At 33.7% G+C, this 17,300-nt stretch overlaps 1 protein-coding gene across 1 annotated transcript in view; it reads right to left on the bottom strand.

The window, feature by feature from the left end:
• The window catches only part of ERBB4 (erb-b2 receptor tyrosine kinase 4), a 994,125-nt gene that overhangs the window by 222,276 nt on the left and 754,549 nt on the right, over positions 1-17,300 (bottom strand). The window lies entirely within an intron of this gene.

The raw sequence follows: 17,300 nt of genomic DNA, 5'->3' as shown, positions 1-17,300 counted from the left end.
GAGGACCTGAAGAAAAGACAAGCAAACCTTCCTTGCAAAGACTTCTGTTTTAAATAGCATCTTTAACACAGAATGGATTGCTCTATATACTAAGGGGAGGTTTATTGTGACCGGATTCACAAAAAACACATTTAAAAGCATTTAATAAAAATGTTTAGCAATAGAAGTCCCTTTTAAATTCATGTAAATGCCCAGTCCTGAATTAGAACACATTTCTAATTATGGGGAAATCCATTTTTTTTCTAAAGCAATTACTTAGAAGATGTTATAATTCTGCAGATGTTCTGAATACAGACTTAGAGCTATCAGATAATGTGAACAAAGAAAAAATAGAACCTATGTCAATTAAAATAACACTGAAATAATATAATAGCAAGACAACTTTATACTGTGCTTGAAACCATTTCATTTGCATGCAAAAGAAATAATTACTATTAAAGAGAGGGAAAAAAAACAGTTACATGAACCAGGTTCTTTTCATAGCTACAATATAAATTTTTCAGTATGTTCTTTGTGTATTATTTTTCTATTATTAGAATTACATCTACTTTTTACAGTAAGCTATATTTGATGGTATGAATTGTTTTGGACATCCAGAGGAAAATAAGTTTAAATTTCTTTGTTTTGTAAAGGCTCATTAAGGAAATAACCTAAAAATAGTATAGAGTGGACATATTAATTTCATTAAATCATTTTAATAAAATTAAATTTTAATAAATTAGTTTTTAAAAACTTTAAGTAATATCTACACATTTTCTTTTACATAGTCTTTTAATTTTTCAGATTATATTATTTTCCTCTCTGGATGTTACCTAAGCAAATGGTTTATTTTTACTTAATACCAGCTGAGCTCATGCAAAATTTCAGGTTTTCTTAGTGCTAGTAGAACAAGAGAGAACAATTAATAGGCCCTAACTTTTTCACCTCTAGCACTGTGTTGGTTGCTGGAGAACACTCTCATCTCTCCTTGAGTACATGTTGGGGCCACTAAGTATATTAGTACTTCATTTATTGGCAGAATAGCCAAAAAACAAACAAATAAAGCAATCTGAAGAACACGATTATAGTTTAAGATAGCATGCAATGGGTACCAACTTGTAAACTTCAGGCCAGTTATTCTTTCTTATCAGGTAATCATGTCTTAGTAATTGGGAGAGGAGAAGAAGAACAAGAAGAAGAAGAAGAAGGAGAAGGAGAAGAAGGGGAAGGAGAAGGAGAAGGAGGGGAAGGGGAAGGGGAAGGAGAAGAAGGAGAAAGAGAAGGAGAAGAAGAAGAAGAAGGGGAAGGGGAAGAGGAAGGAGAAGGAGAAGGAGAAGGAGAAGGAGAAGGTGGAGGAGGAGGAGGAGTAGAAGAAAAGAAGAAGATGAAGAAGAAGGAGAAGAAGAAGGAGAAGGAGAAGAAGGAGAAGAAGGAGAAGAAGAAGAAGGAGAAGGAGAAGAGAAGGAAGGGGGAGGGGAGGGGAGGGGGCGGGGGGAAGAGGAGGAGGGGAGGGGCGAGGGAGGAGAGGAGGGGAGGGGGAGGAGAAGGAGAAGAAAAAGAAGGAGGAGAAGGAGGAGAAGGGGAGAAAAGGGGTTCTTGAAAGAAATTTAGTCTTAGTATTTTATAAAAAGTTCAGGCATTGCTATAACTCACTAAATTATTTTTTAAGTTCTATTTATTCTTTCAGAACTATGTAGGATTCCTATGAATTGTCAAAATATTAAAGATACATAGATGCCTATTTGTCCATTTAGATTTACTTAAAACTAAAATTAACACACTTTCAAAGAAGGTTAATTAAACTTCTTTTTTTCTTAAATCATGAAGTCTTTCCTGTAACATGACTGATGGTACCATAAAGAAAACGGTGAACTTATTAGAATAAATTTCTGAGTCATGCAGCCCTTACTAACTTGTGGTGAAAAACCTTCAGCCGTACTTTGATGGGACTTATCTAATTTTAGACAGGTATAAAAAATAATTTGTTATAAATTATATATGTAACATTATAAATATGTATATAAATAAATGAGACTAAACTTGAATGTTTTTTAACACAAATGTTTTAAGTTCCACAATTTTTAATGTATTTCTTATTTGAAATTTTGAATAATAATTAGCAAATTTGAATACTGTAATTGAGTATTTTCCATGTATTATAGTTGATACCTAGCTAAACATATTTGTATGGCAGATACACACATAAAAATACATAAAATTAGGAATAGCCTGTGCATTTTTCTTTTTTTAAAAAGATTTTAATTTTCCAGAGAAAGGAAGTGAGGGAGAAAGAGATGGAGACAAATATCCATTGGCTGCCTCTCTTGCACCCACAGCTGGGGACCTGACCTGCAGCCTAGGCATGTACCCCAACCAGGAGTCACACCAGCGATGGTAGCCTGCAGGCCGGTGCTTGATGCACTGAGCCGCACTAGCCAAGGCTGTGCATTTTGCAATAGGGGATTGGTGGTACATCAACAGTAAAATAATGTAACCATAAAAAAAGAGTTATAATGATCCAGATGGCTGTCCATAATGTACTATTCAGTGAGTAAAGAAAGTTACTGAATAATGTATGGAATATATTTTGATATCTTTTTCATAAACAGAAACCTATATTATTGTATATATTTTAGTATATTGGTGAATGTGGGGAAGGAAAAACAAACATACATAAACACATACATCTATATTTCATACACTAAGTAGGCATTACTTTTGTAATTTAAAAATGGAGGCAAGTGTATTTGAATAATAAAAAATAAAAATATATTAAAGGATATAATTACTATTAAAAAATGAAGAAAAGTACCTAAATTACATCTGGCAAGCTTTACCCATCAGGGTGATGAAGTCTACCTTTACTTACTTTAGATTTAAAAGGGAGGCATATGGCACCAATTGCTTGGGGAACAGTCATTGCTTGAGGATACAGCTAGTTACATCAGTACAGTCAGAAGCCAAAGATATTTCATTTGTAAGGTACTCTTCATCATAATCCTTGCTTAAGAGCATTTTTAGATATAAAAAATGTTTCAGTATGATTTTCCGATACACTAAGGCTTTATTCCTGAACAATTGCACGATTGCTGATGTTTTTAATAATAAATGTAATTTGGAATCATTGTTATATATCAGCATTTGCAATTAGCACTACAGGTATTAAAGTCTGTTAATTTCTCATAATGCATACAGGATGCTGTTAGATTCTGATTAAATATTTAACAGTCTTCTACTTAATGAGTCCAGAGTCACTGATACCCAAATCACAACCTGTTATTATCCAAGCAAAAATAAAATACAGTGACCTTCAGTTTGATACATGTAGAGTAACATATTGCTAATTATTGATGATTTGTGAATTAGTGACAGAATATTTTAAATGCAAAAATTAGCACAGTTTCTATTTGAATTTAATATTCCAGACTGTCACCTCTTTCATGCATGTATAGACACCAAAACATATCCTCCTTTTTGGCAAGATGACTTCAACTACAACTTCGGAGAGACTATAAAACATTAAACAGAAACTCCCTCAGCCTTTGTCTATTAATCTACATGCATCTTTCTGTATTCTCTGCCTTTTCTCTCCTGACGAAGTGGTGATGTGGGGGAGGGGGCAAGGAGGGCAGGGAGGGAGGGTCTCTTTTTATCTCCAAGTCTAATCCTTGCACATTTCCATTGCCTCCTAAGTCTTCTGGCTTTTTCAGGAAACTGCCATGATTGATGATCTCTTTTCTTCCTTTTATCGCCAACCTTTCACTTTCTACAAGATCTTCCAAACAAGACTCGCATTTCATCCACCTTTGAAATATCTTTCTCTTGATATTATTCATTCTCCAACTATTTCCCTCTCTCTCCTTTCCTTCACGCACAAATTTCTCAAAGGGCATCAAGAGTTGGTGATCTGTATTTCCACATTTCCTATTCATTTTTAATCCATATCTGCATATAGAGAGACTTTCATCTCTGTATATTAAATTTCCCTTTTAACATCACTAGATTTGTTAAAATTACCCCAAATTCAGCATATCCAAAAATAAATTTATAATGAATTTAGTACCTTTCTATTGTGCCAATCTCATTTAATGTTATAAAATCCATTTAATTTTGAAAGTCAGCACCAAAAATAATTATTAACCATTTCTTCTCTTAATTATGTCATATTCAGTTTATCACCATGCACAGGAATCAATATTAAATTCCAAATATTTTTTGCATCTTCCCACTTGTCTCCATCTCCATTCAGTTTCCTGGTTTCCCAAATCCTTGCTTATTCACTTCCAATATTTTTAGTCACCCATTTTCATTCATTATCCTAAATACATTACCCATAACTGTACCTACTTTCAGAACAGCAGCTCCATTGTTTTCTGTTCACCTGCTCTGATATCTCTTCTTCAAAAAATATTTGGTGTTATTGGGAACTTTAGGCCTTTGACCCTACCATGTTTTCTTTGTTCTTCAGTCTCCCATAAATGTCAATTTCCCTCATTACTCAACTTAGTTTTTATAGCCCTTTGCTATTATCATTTTTTAATATATCTTTAACTTGCTTGTTACCTCCTTGCTTAAGTACTCAGCTAGCAAAACTTTAGTCTTAGGTAACTAAAGTCTTAGGTAACTTAGTCTTAGGTAACTTAGGTAACACCAGTTTTCTAAGTTCCCATGCATACCACTAAACAATCATACTATAACTGAATAAAACACAACAATGTTAACTGGGATCATTCTAATTTGTAACTATAAATCTCAAGTGGTCCCCCAGCACTGCCTAGCAATACGACTCTATTTCTAGGGTGAAGTCCTCCTCTCTTTGATGGTCTATAAAATATCTTTCTTTAAATATCCAATGTTGCTTCCCTTACTGTAGTCTAAGATGACATCCTCATTTTATATTTCATTTAAAAAGACTAAACTGTGAATTGCCTCATCTTCTCACCATCAAATCTACTTTCTACTTGCACATTTACCTTCACACCCTAAATTCCTTCCAGTTACAATGGCTGAGTAATTCCTGATCCTTCTACAGCCAATTTTGGCCCTTGTGTACAAAATTCCCTCCTTATTGATGACTAATGAAAATTTTGCCGGCAGTTTTTCATGATCTCCTGAAATATGAATTTTCTCTTTATTCTGAATCATTTTCATCAGGTTGCAAATGTGCTTTAATATTTTGCAACTTAAGCAAAACTAACAAACAAATAAAAACCTCAATTTGCTTTGATTTTATATTTTCCTCCCTTTGCAACAAATACCTTGAAAGCTTTCTCTAAATATGTCTCCATTTCTGCCTCTTCCCATTATTTAGTTTACCTGTTTCAAACCTTACCCATTTCGTCCATGATACTCAATGGAAATTCTGTCTTCTGAAGTTTCACCCATGATCTCCATTTTCTCAAATGAGATGGGCAGTACTTCTTGCCTTTCACCATTAGACTCAGCCTCACTCTAGGAATACTTTCTGTAACTATAAATCTGTAGCCTAGGAATAGTTTCTACATTTGCTTTCCTGGATTCATTATTTTCCTTCTACCCTGAGTCCATCTCTGTTGATCTCCTTTGCTCCGTTGTATCCTTGTGCTGTTTTTGGTCCTTTACATTTAGAGCTTATATCCTGAGTCTCATTCTTCAGTTTTCCATCTGTGCTGTCTCCCTGTGGAATCTCACCCAATATTATGTTGTAAAGGTGAGTAGTAATTCAGACCTCTCTCTTGAGTTCCAGAGTATTATCATTCCAGAGTATTATCACTCTCTGCCTATGCAAATCTTCAGATATCAAATAAATATCTCAAGCTTACCCTGCCCCCAAAGAATTTTCTATTTTTCTCATAAAATTCATTCCACTTTTTTTGGAGTCTTCTTCATCTCAGTTTAAGACATTATCTTTTACTTTATTCCCCCTTTCTCTTACAGCCCTCACTCCATCTAGTTTATTTACAATTTTTCTCATAATAAGTAATCATGTAAACATATAATTATAAAATTATATTGGATAAGGATATCTCTACTATACTATACATTTTATGATACTAAGTATTATGTTAACTTTTGCTCCATATTCTTCATAGTTTCTTAGCACAATGCCTGACATGCAGTAAATATAATGAATAATTATGAGCTGATTAGTGTTAGGCAGCCAATATGAAAGAATGGATGTTCAGTTGTATGCTTTCAAAAAGAATACAGTATGTTTGATTGTATCAATACTAGGAAGGATATATCTTAACTTGAACAACTTTTCACCTTATGAAACACAAAGAACCAAATGATGATCTAGGATTCATACTGTACTACCTGAATTCACCATTACTCTTAATCAACTTTGCTCCATCTCACAATTTAATCAATTAGCATCAGGTCTTATGAATGTAGTTCTCATACAAAACAACAATAATTTTACCATATCATTTCAGAAGTTAAAAAAAGTGCTACCTTAGAAAAGGTAAAAACTCGGCCTGTTTACTCACAAATGTCTTAGATAACTCACTGATGTATTAAGAATATAAAAATATAGATATACATTTACATTGTGTTCCAATATACAGGAACATATGCTTAGATCATGGGTATCCCAACTAAGTAATGCCAGATGTTTCATTTGACTAAAATATGTGGGGACAAGCATTGTAAAATCTTATACATTGGAGGAAGACTTAATAGATAAAGGAACTTTAGAGCTAAGGGAAAGTCAAATGGGTGAAATAATTTTAAGTAGACTACAATATTCAATTAATTTTATCATAGAAATAGCTCTTAACAGTTCAGCTTGGAAACCAGCCTGGCTGAAAGAAGGAAGTATAGTCTTTAGAATCAGACATATCAGAGGTTAAATTTTTGCTCTGACACCTACTAGCTGAGTGATTTTTATAAATGGTTTAATTATCCTGAACCTGTTTCCCCATTAGTAAAGTGGTAACAGTAATAACTATTTTCTATGCTATTCATAAATTAAAAATGGAACTGCCTTTTAACCCAGTGTCCCTACTTCTGGGAACATATCCTAAGAATCTTGAAACACCAATTTGAAAGAATATATGCACTCCTATGTTCACTGCAGCATTATTTACAGTAGCCAAGAGCTGGAAAAGGCTCAAGTGTCCATCGGTAGATAAGTGGATTAGAAAGCCATGGTATATTTACATAATGGACTACTATGTGGCCATAAAAAAGAAGAGAATCTTATCTTTTGTGATGGCATGGATAGAACTGGAGATTATTATGTTAAGTGAAGTAAGCTAATCAGAGAAAGACAAATATCATATGATCTTACTTACATGTGGAATTTTATGAACAAAATAAACTGACACAGAAAATAGAAATAGAGACGTGGTTATATGGAACAGACTGACAGCTGTCAGACGGGAGAGGGGAGGGGGGGAATGAATAAAAGACGGTGAAGGGATTAGCCAAAGAATGTATATGTATAACCCATGGAAACAGACAGCAATGTGGTGATGGCCTAAGAGAAATGGGGGCTGGGAGATGAGGGGCAAAGAAGGGGGATGGCGGCATCTGCAATACTGTCAACAACAGAAAAAGGAGAAAGTCCTGAAGTGATCACAAAGATAACAAAAATAAATGTGATAGTTTGGTGCAGCTCATAAGTACATATTAGGACTTTTTTAAAGAGAGGCAAAAACAAGCTTATAGAGAAGATTTTCAAAAAAACATAGCACTATTCTGAGAAAGAAACAAGAACTGGTGTTGGGATTTTCTAGCTGGTCCTTTATTTCCTGGTGTAGAACAACTGAGCTGTCCACTCGAGGATTTGAACTTCGAATTTGAATTTTAGATTTTGGATCTAGGGCTTCAAAGGGCAAAAAAAGTAGCTTTGGAAGTAGACTTTGCTTTGGTTATTTAAAAGAAAAAAAAAAGGATTTTTCCCCCATCAACAAGTAAACTTTTTATGGAAAGAGGTTTTTGTTGTTTATTTTTACTCTACCAAAAGTAGCTATAATTATTCTCTAACTGAGCAAAGCATATGGAACGTTTTACTCTGGGCAGAGGAACAGAATGCCATCAAAATTGCAATGGCTACAACACATTCAGAGTTTATTAGCGGTGCATTTCCCTTTCCTGATTATTCATTCTTTAGTACTGAGTTACTATCAAATTACAAGGAAATTATATCACTTTGGGTTTGAAGGTGGATGGTAGCAGAGAATAAATTCACTGCGAGGAATTTCATTGGTAAATCAAAGTACTCTCCGTTAATTAGCTCCAGCCTACATGCATAGTATGGGAAAATATCTGTATGTTTATGGAAGAATGATTAGTTAGGAAATGTGCTGTGGTAATAAGAAAAAAGCGTGAAGAGTGCAATTTGAGTTAATATCTGTGCATCATTTTATGTAACCTCATCACAGAAGGGGGTCCCAGTTAATTAGATTCCTCTAGTTACATAGGAAATATAAAAAAAGATACTTAGGGTTTAATACAATGTATACTTAAGTTATATGAAGAGATAATTTTGATTCTTTTATGACTATACATGCATATAAATATAGCAAACTAACAAAAGAGACTTTGACCTATACTTAAGAATTCTTTCTGCATAGTGCTGTTCATTTGTGACATAAAAATTGAAACACTATTTTAATAGAAATAGTGGGTACAAAACACAATTTTAAAGAGAGTCTGTACAATATAATTTCACATCTTTGTATAAATTTTAATTTAAAGAGTAGACAATATCAGAGATTCTAAATGTGGACTCAAATTATCATATTTTAGTTCCCTTTTGTGGAAATTTATAAAATCTGTGTGGACATATAAATGTGCAGGTATAGGCAATGGATTTAGGTAAACAGATGTTTTTCTTTGGCTCTGTCTGACTCATCCCATCTGTCTCCTGTTGAAGATGATAAAATAAACACCTTCCTGTGAATGTGCAAAAGCATGCCCTCTACCATCCTTGTGTGTCAAATTGTTACCAAGATATCATTCATAGGAAAAGGCTTACTATATCTCCAGCCAGATAGGACATTCTAGAATCAAAATCTGAGACCTCCAAAGTAGGGAAGCAAAAAAAGTATTATGATTTAGATTTACATTTAATTTTTATTTCAGCCTTTTAGATATTTATTATAACTTCTATTTAAAATTGCATAGCTATGTGTGAGGAAACGGTTGTCATCGGTAAGAGTGTTCGGAAATGTCACTGTGACTGCTCTCAAGCAGTGCTGCCCCACGGAGACAGGATGCAAGCCAGTGTGTTATTTAAGATTCTAGTAGGCATATTTAAAAAAGATAAATTTCATTAAAATAAACTTTTATTTAACCCAATATATCCAAAATTACTAGCATTTCAAAATGTAATCAGTACAACAAAAGTAATGAGACATTTGCTTTCCTTTTTTCATACTGTCTTCAAAATCCAGTATATGCTTTACAAGTGCAGCACATCTCAGTTTAACTGCTTATGAGGTGCTCAGTGACCACCTGTGGCGAGTGGTCACCATGTTGGACAGAGCAGGTTTAGGGCACTCTTGGGGAAAACTCACTATATTGGTAAATATACAGAGAGGTCATAAATTAGGTGTTAACACTGGGACAATTTGATCTAACTTATATTTTTAAGTTACTGCTCACAAGGGAAATACGGAACCCCTGAAGTCAATATGTATATTGAGACCTTACCTTATAGTACATAAGCATATAGTTATATAAAACAAAGGGCCCCTGGTTTGAGTGCCAATTTCGTATTGCTTGCTTCTAGTTCCTTTTTGAGGCAAACAAGAAATATATTATTTGAAGAGAGACTTTTCTCTTGTATTTAAAAGTATATCTGTGGCAAAGTTGCGTGAGACACAGAAAATAATTAAGGTCCTTCCTTGCAGGATGAGACAAAATTAAAACAGCACCAGTAGAAAGGTTATATGCTTAGTCCCCATGACAAGTGTGGTAAGCAGAATTCAAAGATGGCCCCCAGAATTCCAGCATCTGGATAGTTAAATCTTTGAAATACCAGGAGAGAAAGGGTCAGTGGAACACCAGTTCTTATTTCTTTCTCAGAATTATTTTTTCCTGAAATCTTCTCAGATTTATCTAGGAGCTCATTTTTGGCTTTCTTTAAGAAAATTCATATGTATGTGTGTGTGTGTGTGTGTGTGTGTATAAATATATATATATAAATATATATAAATATATAAATCAGGTGCCCTACATATCACATTTAATATTCATGATAAGAACATAAAATAATCATCACCATTACCATTTAACAAATGAGGACATAGGTTCAGGGTAATTAAGCAATTTATAAAATATTACTTAGTATGTGGCAGAGCAAAGATCTGAGCTCATATATGTCTAATTGATACTAAGCCTCCATTTCTTCCTGTCTAGCAGGATGCTTCCTGTGGAGAGCTGTTAAGAGCTATTCCTGTGATGCCCACACTTAGGTAACCATGGTAGGTGTGTTAGGAGCAATCTGAAGATGGGCACCAGGATTCCAGCCCCTCGTGTAAACACATATCTTCTCCCAGTTGGTCAAACACTGCTGTAGGTGGTGCTGTGAAAGAGTTTTACAGATATAATTAAGGTCCCAAAAAGCTTGCCTTTAAGGTTAGGAGGACAATTGGGTGAGCCTTATCTAATTAAATAAGCCTTTAAATAATTTTCTAGAGGTCAGAGAGATAAAAACAAAGAGGGTAGAAAAATGAGAAGGATGGATCTACTGCTGCTTTCAAGACAGAACAGGCTACATGGCAAGGACTGCACATGGCGAAGAATAAGCAGTGAAATGGGAACCATGGTTTTAGAACTGCGAGGTCCTGGATTTGGCCAGCAACCTGAATAAACTTAGAAGAGGATCCCAAGCTCCACCTGAGAACACAGCCCAGTCAGAGCCTTGATTTTAGCCTAGTGAGATCCTAAAGAGAGAGCCCAGTATTGCTGCTCCTATACTTTTACCTATAGAGCTGGGTTGTTTTTATGGGCTGCTAAGTTTATGGTAATTTTTCACACATTAACAGAAAACATATAATGATTAAACCTTATGGCTTAACATTAGTCACATACAAATGTGCAGCTAGTCATGACCTTGACCCTATGCGCCCCGTTCATGTAACAATGAAGAAAAGTGTGTGTCGGTATCACTCAGATGAGCCCTGACCACTGCAGGGTCAGGCACCCCCTCATCTCACCCAGTGTGTGGTGTGCGTGTGTGTGTTTTTAACCATATGAGTTATCAAACATATAATCCCAATTTATGATATTTTAAATTTCAAAATAGGTTTTTGGAGGGCAAACTATCATAGGTTTAGATGCCAATTCAAAAATATCTTCAAACGGGATCAGTTGAACATATTTACTATTTCATGATTATCCTCCTTTCTTTTTCTATAAAACATTGAAATCATAAAGACTTAACATGCTTTTAAAGACTGAACTCCAGGAGTAGGTATAAAATCAAAAATACATGCTATAGGTGATAACCCTCATCATTTTATAGCATACTAATTCCAAGGCTTTATACCCATAGTATTTGGATGCAGACTAGATGAGAAGAAATTGCCTTAGGACTCAATACTTTACTGATATCTTCTGTGTCAGATGTTTAGTAAGGGGTCAGGATAAGATGCTTTTTTCCCTATACATATATAAATTGTTTAGCATGTTTAATTCTTGTTCCTTTTGAAATCACAGGTGAGTTGTCTTTATCAGGAATTACTTTGTTCATTTTGTCATAACTGCTACTTTTTCACTTCCTCTGCACATTGTCAAAGCACCTCTATATGTAGCATCCACAGAAATGTTGCAAAGGGTTTACAATGTTAGTTGGCTACAATTTCCATGGCCCTTGGAAATACATTTGTTAAGAATGAAATGCTATGAAAGAGAATTTCATATTTCTAATTTACTATAACACTAATAAAAAAATCCTGAGTAATACTAATGATATACTTATGCCTCTAAATTATACTTTACTAAAAAAAACTAGAGGTTAAATCTTGGAAGAGCACATGCAAAGTACTTTTAAAACTGTAAATTTCTGTCTAAAAATACAAAGCTTTCAAAAATATTTTTCTATTTTTTATTTTTATTTTTAATAAAATACATTGGATTGTTAATAATTAATTTCAGTGGTGGCTAAGATATTTCAAGGTAACAGAGCATAAACAGTCTTGATATCTTTCCAATACAGAAATTAATAATTAGAAAATACTATAATTTCTATACCATGGAAAGATGTTCAAGGAAATAGTTTTTATAAGTATTCATAATGGCTCACTCAACCCACTGAATTTTTGCTCCGACCCTTAACCAGTTAATCAACATCAATGATGTTATCATCAGATTTTCTGTTATAGTCTTAAAGCCAATGCTCTTAAAAGTCTCTCTTTTGGCTTTCAACTGTAAGCATGCATGCTTTCTTCTGGTCACATTTTTACATTCAGTGGGTTTAGGTGTAATACTACTGTTTCTGGGGGCTTGCTAAAAGCTTTGGTAAAAATGTGTGAGCATTTTGATATCCTTATAAAGGCCACTCATACAACCTTGTGCCACCAAATATTTTTGTTCAGAGTAACCACTTTAACTGTATTAACGGTCATTAACAACTGAGCTGAGCTGTTTTGCTATTGCCTTATAATTCTTTGATAATTTTTGTATTTTATTAACTGAAAGTGTAGAACACAGCACAGCTGAAAAAGAAACACTCTCCTTTACCTCTTCAAACTCTAATTCAAAAGTAAATTTAATATACAGAATATGATGGATCAAGGATAGACTTATAATAAAGAGCCTGTGTACTTTTATTTATTGGACTTAGGAATCATCACACAACTGTCACTCATCCAAGGTAACCATCTATGGGCAATGTTTGCCATTTGATTTGGACATAAATTATTAATTAAGTTCCTTGGGGGCAAAACAAACAAAGAAAAAAGATTGTGCCGTTTGTGAAAGTGGTGCCAGAAATACCACATCATCTCCCTCATATATCACACACGGGTCACACCGCTAAAAGATAAACTGTGATGTGACCCCTTAGGTAATAACCACTCTACCAGAGAGTAAAAGTGTGACAAAGGCATTAAAATGGGAGAGGCATATAAAATGTTTCAAATAACAGCCCATATAAGATTTAGAGGGTTAAACTGAATTCAATTACCTATTCCATGTTGTGAAACATCTAGATTAATTGAGTTGGAGCAAAGAGCCAGATAAGAATGCTTGAACATATATCTAGTACTTTTCATAATTTCTCTCACAAATTCAAAAAAATATATTAGTTTACATTTGGGATTTCTAACAAAAAATATTTTACTGATAGAGTCTTTGCTTGTTGAGATTAATAAATTTAGGTTCTAATAAAATAAGAGACCAAGATTATAAAGAGCTTTGGATATATATTTGACAAAGAAACTAAATGAGAATAGAATGTAATACTTCATTCTCTTAGAATCTATATAAAAATAATGTATAAGTAAAATGAATAGAATTCAAAAAATAATAAACTAGCTGTACATATTTCTTCATAAGATTCTTGATGAAAAAGGAAGAATATCAAACAGAAATTCTATTTTTAAGTCATGTAATTCAGATAAAGAAAGCATGGAGATGTTTTAAAATGTCAAATGTTGTTTTCATAATAAGTGGTATATTCTAGGAGACTACAGGTGGAAAGATAATTCTATTCTACACTATTCAATCTTCCTGGAAGAAAGTCCAGCAGCAGCCTGTAAAGGTAAATGGAATGTGGAAAACCAGTTCACAAATTGCAGACTTGGGAAAGAATAACACTGATTAGAAAATGAAAATCAATCCAAGATTAGGTACATTTTATCTGTTTTCATTTAAATCTTCAATCTTGTTTCCTGCTGGTTTAAGAAACAGAATACAATATAAGGGGGAAGTAGGGATTATGAGCTCCAAGTATTTCAAAATGGCCACATTGACCTCTTCAATGTAAGTTTCTGTGACTAAAAAGTAAAGGAGACATTTGGAAAATCTCCCAGTTACAAGATGGTTCATGAAACTTTTATAACTTTTTAGCATGTTTTGTCCACTTATTACATATGATCCACTTTAATTAATTAAGACATAAGCTTTAAAAAAGCTATCATGGATTAATAAAAAGATAAATGACTTGAAATATTACTTGATTAACTCCCTGCTTTAATTAAATGGATACCCTCTCCATTTGGTAAATATTTACTGCAATATTAAGGACCCAAAAAAGGAGATGCTTGTTACTTTCAGTTTTCATCTAACCTATGCCAAAATTCCCATGGTCAGAAATACTCTTCCAGAGTCCAAGCTAAATCTTTCACGTAAATTCTGAACTTATGAAGAGCCTCTGAGAAGTCAATTCCAACAAGTCAATACGATCAAAGGGCAGTCAGACGATGTTCTGTTGAGTTCTATAATTGAAATATGTATGGTTTTGTGAACCAATGTTACCCCGATAAATTCAATTAAAAATAAAAAAGAAAGGTAAAAAATGTTTTATGTTTAGATATGCATCTTCTATAAAAAAATAAAAATCTCAAAAAACTGGTATTAATTAAATATATCTAGAGTTTTTTAAAAAGAACAATTAGTAACCTACAACAAATTCTTTGAAATCATATTTAAAGTGTTGTACTTGTCCTGACTGGTGTGGCTCAGTGGACAGAGTGCCAGCCTGCAAACCAAACGGTTGCTGGTTTGATTCGCAGTTAGGGCACATGTCCCCTATAGGGGACGTGCAAGAGGCAACCACACATTGATGTTTCTCTTCCTATTTTTCACACTCCCTTCCTCTTTCTCTAAAAATAAATAAATAAATAAAATTAAAATAAGAAAAACAGAATCTAAAAACAAATAATAAAATGTCATACAAAATTTAAATGCTTAGAACTCCAGGAATTTCATGTCAATTCTGAAGTTACTAAACTATTGAATTAATAGCATACTGACATATAAAAACTTATAGAACACAACATCATAAAATGTTTCAAAACTTGATTTTTCCCAGTATTTCAATTAGAAACATAACTACCACCAGTGCACATAACTAGATAATGGCTCCTGCATGTTATCTCAGTTAATTCTCACTCCAATCTTAAAAGGTATAAGAACTCCCGTTTAAAAAATTACCATTATCACCTTATTCTACACATAAGAAACATGGTAGAACCAGTACTTGAACCCAGGCTTTCATATTCGAAAACCCCTCCTCTTTATCTGTGCAAAGGTCTACAGGAGATTTTTCATAGGAATGATACGCTGAACTGTACTCAGGACTGGACATGGTTATCTATTTTTGACAAAGCTAACCTGAATTATGTGCATTAACCTGAGACTATAGGGAATGGCCTAGGAACTCAGGCAAGTAATAGGATTGAAAAGTCCCAAATCACTTTTGTTTACATGTTGGAAATACTGTATCTATAATAAGATATAATGGGCAAAAAGAATGCAGCTCTGTCATAAATCTTACCACAAGTCAGATTTGTGATCTGATCATAAATTCCTAACGGGGCAGGATATGCTGGGTAGTCACTTCCCATGCCTATAAAAGTTTTATCTTAACTCAAGGAAGCCCTGTCCATTGTTTTTGGGCCTTAAAAGCCAGAGTAAGCCTCTTCTTTAGACCGTTTGGAGGCTTAACCACCCTTAAGGGGACACATAATTTTGTTAACTGCGCTGTATCCGACTTTCTCCCATCTACATGTAATCTTCGTTATGTTCCTTTCTTAATCCCAAATGTTTAAGAGGAGCTTCAAAAACTGTTATTCTCTAGAGCTTGTGAGGTCTTGTATCATGTTACCAGTTTGGCTTAAATCAAATTCAAATATAATCTTATAAAAATTCTCCACAGTTTTTATGTTTTGTATGTTGATAATACACTACGATTTTGACTTATATAACCCCTTATGGCATTGGAAGCCACAGATGATCAATCCATATGGTTTTGACCTTTTCTCTGTCTCTGTGCATGCCTCTGCCTGTGATCTACTGCCATTGGTATCAGTGGCTCTCATTATGACAGTGATTCTTAAACTGAAGAAAGAAATGACTTCCTTTTTTTCAAAGGACTCATCAGAGGGGTGGAGGCACACATCAAAGCTCCCTGGGTGACTTCGAATGCTTTCCCTCCTTCCCCTGGGAGGTGTTTTCCCCATCCCCAACATTTAAAATCCTTGATATAGAGAAAAATAATAAACAACATATATTGAGTGATTTATCTGAGCGAGGCACTGTTCTTATGAACTCATTCCATCTTCACAACCAATTTATGAACTATATTAATATTCCTATTTTATACATAAAGAGAGTGAAGCTTAGATAATTTAAGGAACTTACCCAAGGTCACACATCTAAAAAATGGGAGAGCCTGGCTTTGAACTTGGAATACCTGAATCCAAAGACAGCATACTTAATCACCATACTATATTGTCTCTTACTAGTTGGTTGGAACGATTACTTTAAAAAGTCACCAAAACAAATGTAAAAACAGTCCTCATAGCTATAGTAAAGTGACTCAAAGACTCAACGAGGACAATTACTTCATGAATATATGTCCATTCCAATCTAAAGTGGACCTTCATTTATAACAATTCAATTCAGACCTCCCTCTCCTTCTCTTTCTCTCTCTAATATATGTTGAATTTTTATTTTATTTTTTTTTATTTTTTTTATTTATTTTTTATTTTTTTTAATTAATTTATTTACTTTTTAAATACATTTGTCTCTGCCTTCCCCCCTTTCCCTTCCCCTCTTCCCTCCCAGCTCTTCCCGGTTTTGTGAGTCCTTCTCCCCCCCCTTCTGTCGTTGATTTTATTTGATTTTTAAAAATAATTTTCACCTTGCTCTAAATGAATGTTACTAGCTAGACTTGATTCTGCCCACATGCCAAAGTACCACTATTATATAAACCACTTAACTCTACCACATTATTTCTCTTTAGAATTTAAGTTCTCTATTTATTTCATTAAAAATAACATTATTAAGACATATCACTTTTTTGATTACTTTAAAACATTTAAAGGCAAAACACCATATAAATTTTAAAAAAAAGCTAGGACTAATTTTAATGATATAAATGAATTCATAAATATTATATTTAGAAAAAGAAGCCAGATGCAAAGAGTACATAAAATGATGCAATTTCTAAAAAGTGCAAAAACAGAGAAACTGACCCATGATGTTAATATTTTGGACAGTGGTTACTCTTGCAATGGGACCCAAAGGGGTTTCTGGTTCTGATACTATTATATTTCCACTTTATCTGCCTAATCATTACACAAATGTTGCATTTGAAGAAATTTACCGAGGTTTACACTTATATTTTATGTACTCTTATACTATATATGTTATATTCAAAA

The sequence above is a fragment of the Pteronotus mesoamericanus genome, unplaced genomic scaffold (assembly GCF_021234165.1).
Source record: "Pteronotus mesoamericanus isolate MK-2021 breed Mesoamerican mustached bat unplaced genomic scaffold, CSHL_Meso_final contig_90, whole genome shotgun sequence".
Classification (NCBI taxonomy): Eukaryota; Metazoa; Chordata; class Mammalia; order Chiroptera; family Mormoopidae; genus Pteronotus; species Pteronotus mesoamericanus.
Note: the sequence above shows the minus strand (reverse complement) of the source record. Positions and strands in the feature narration are given on the sequence as shown.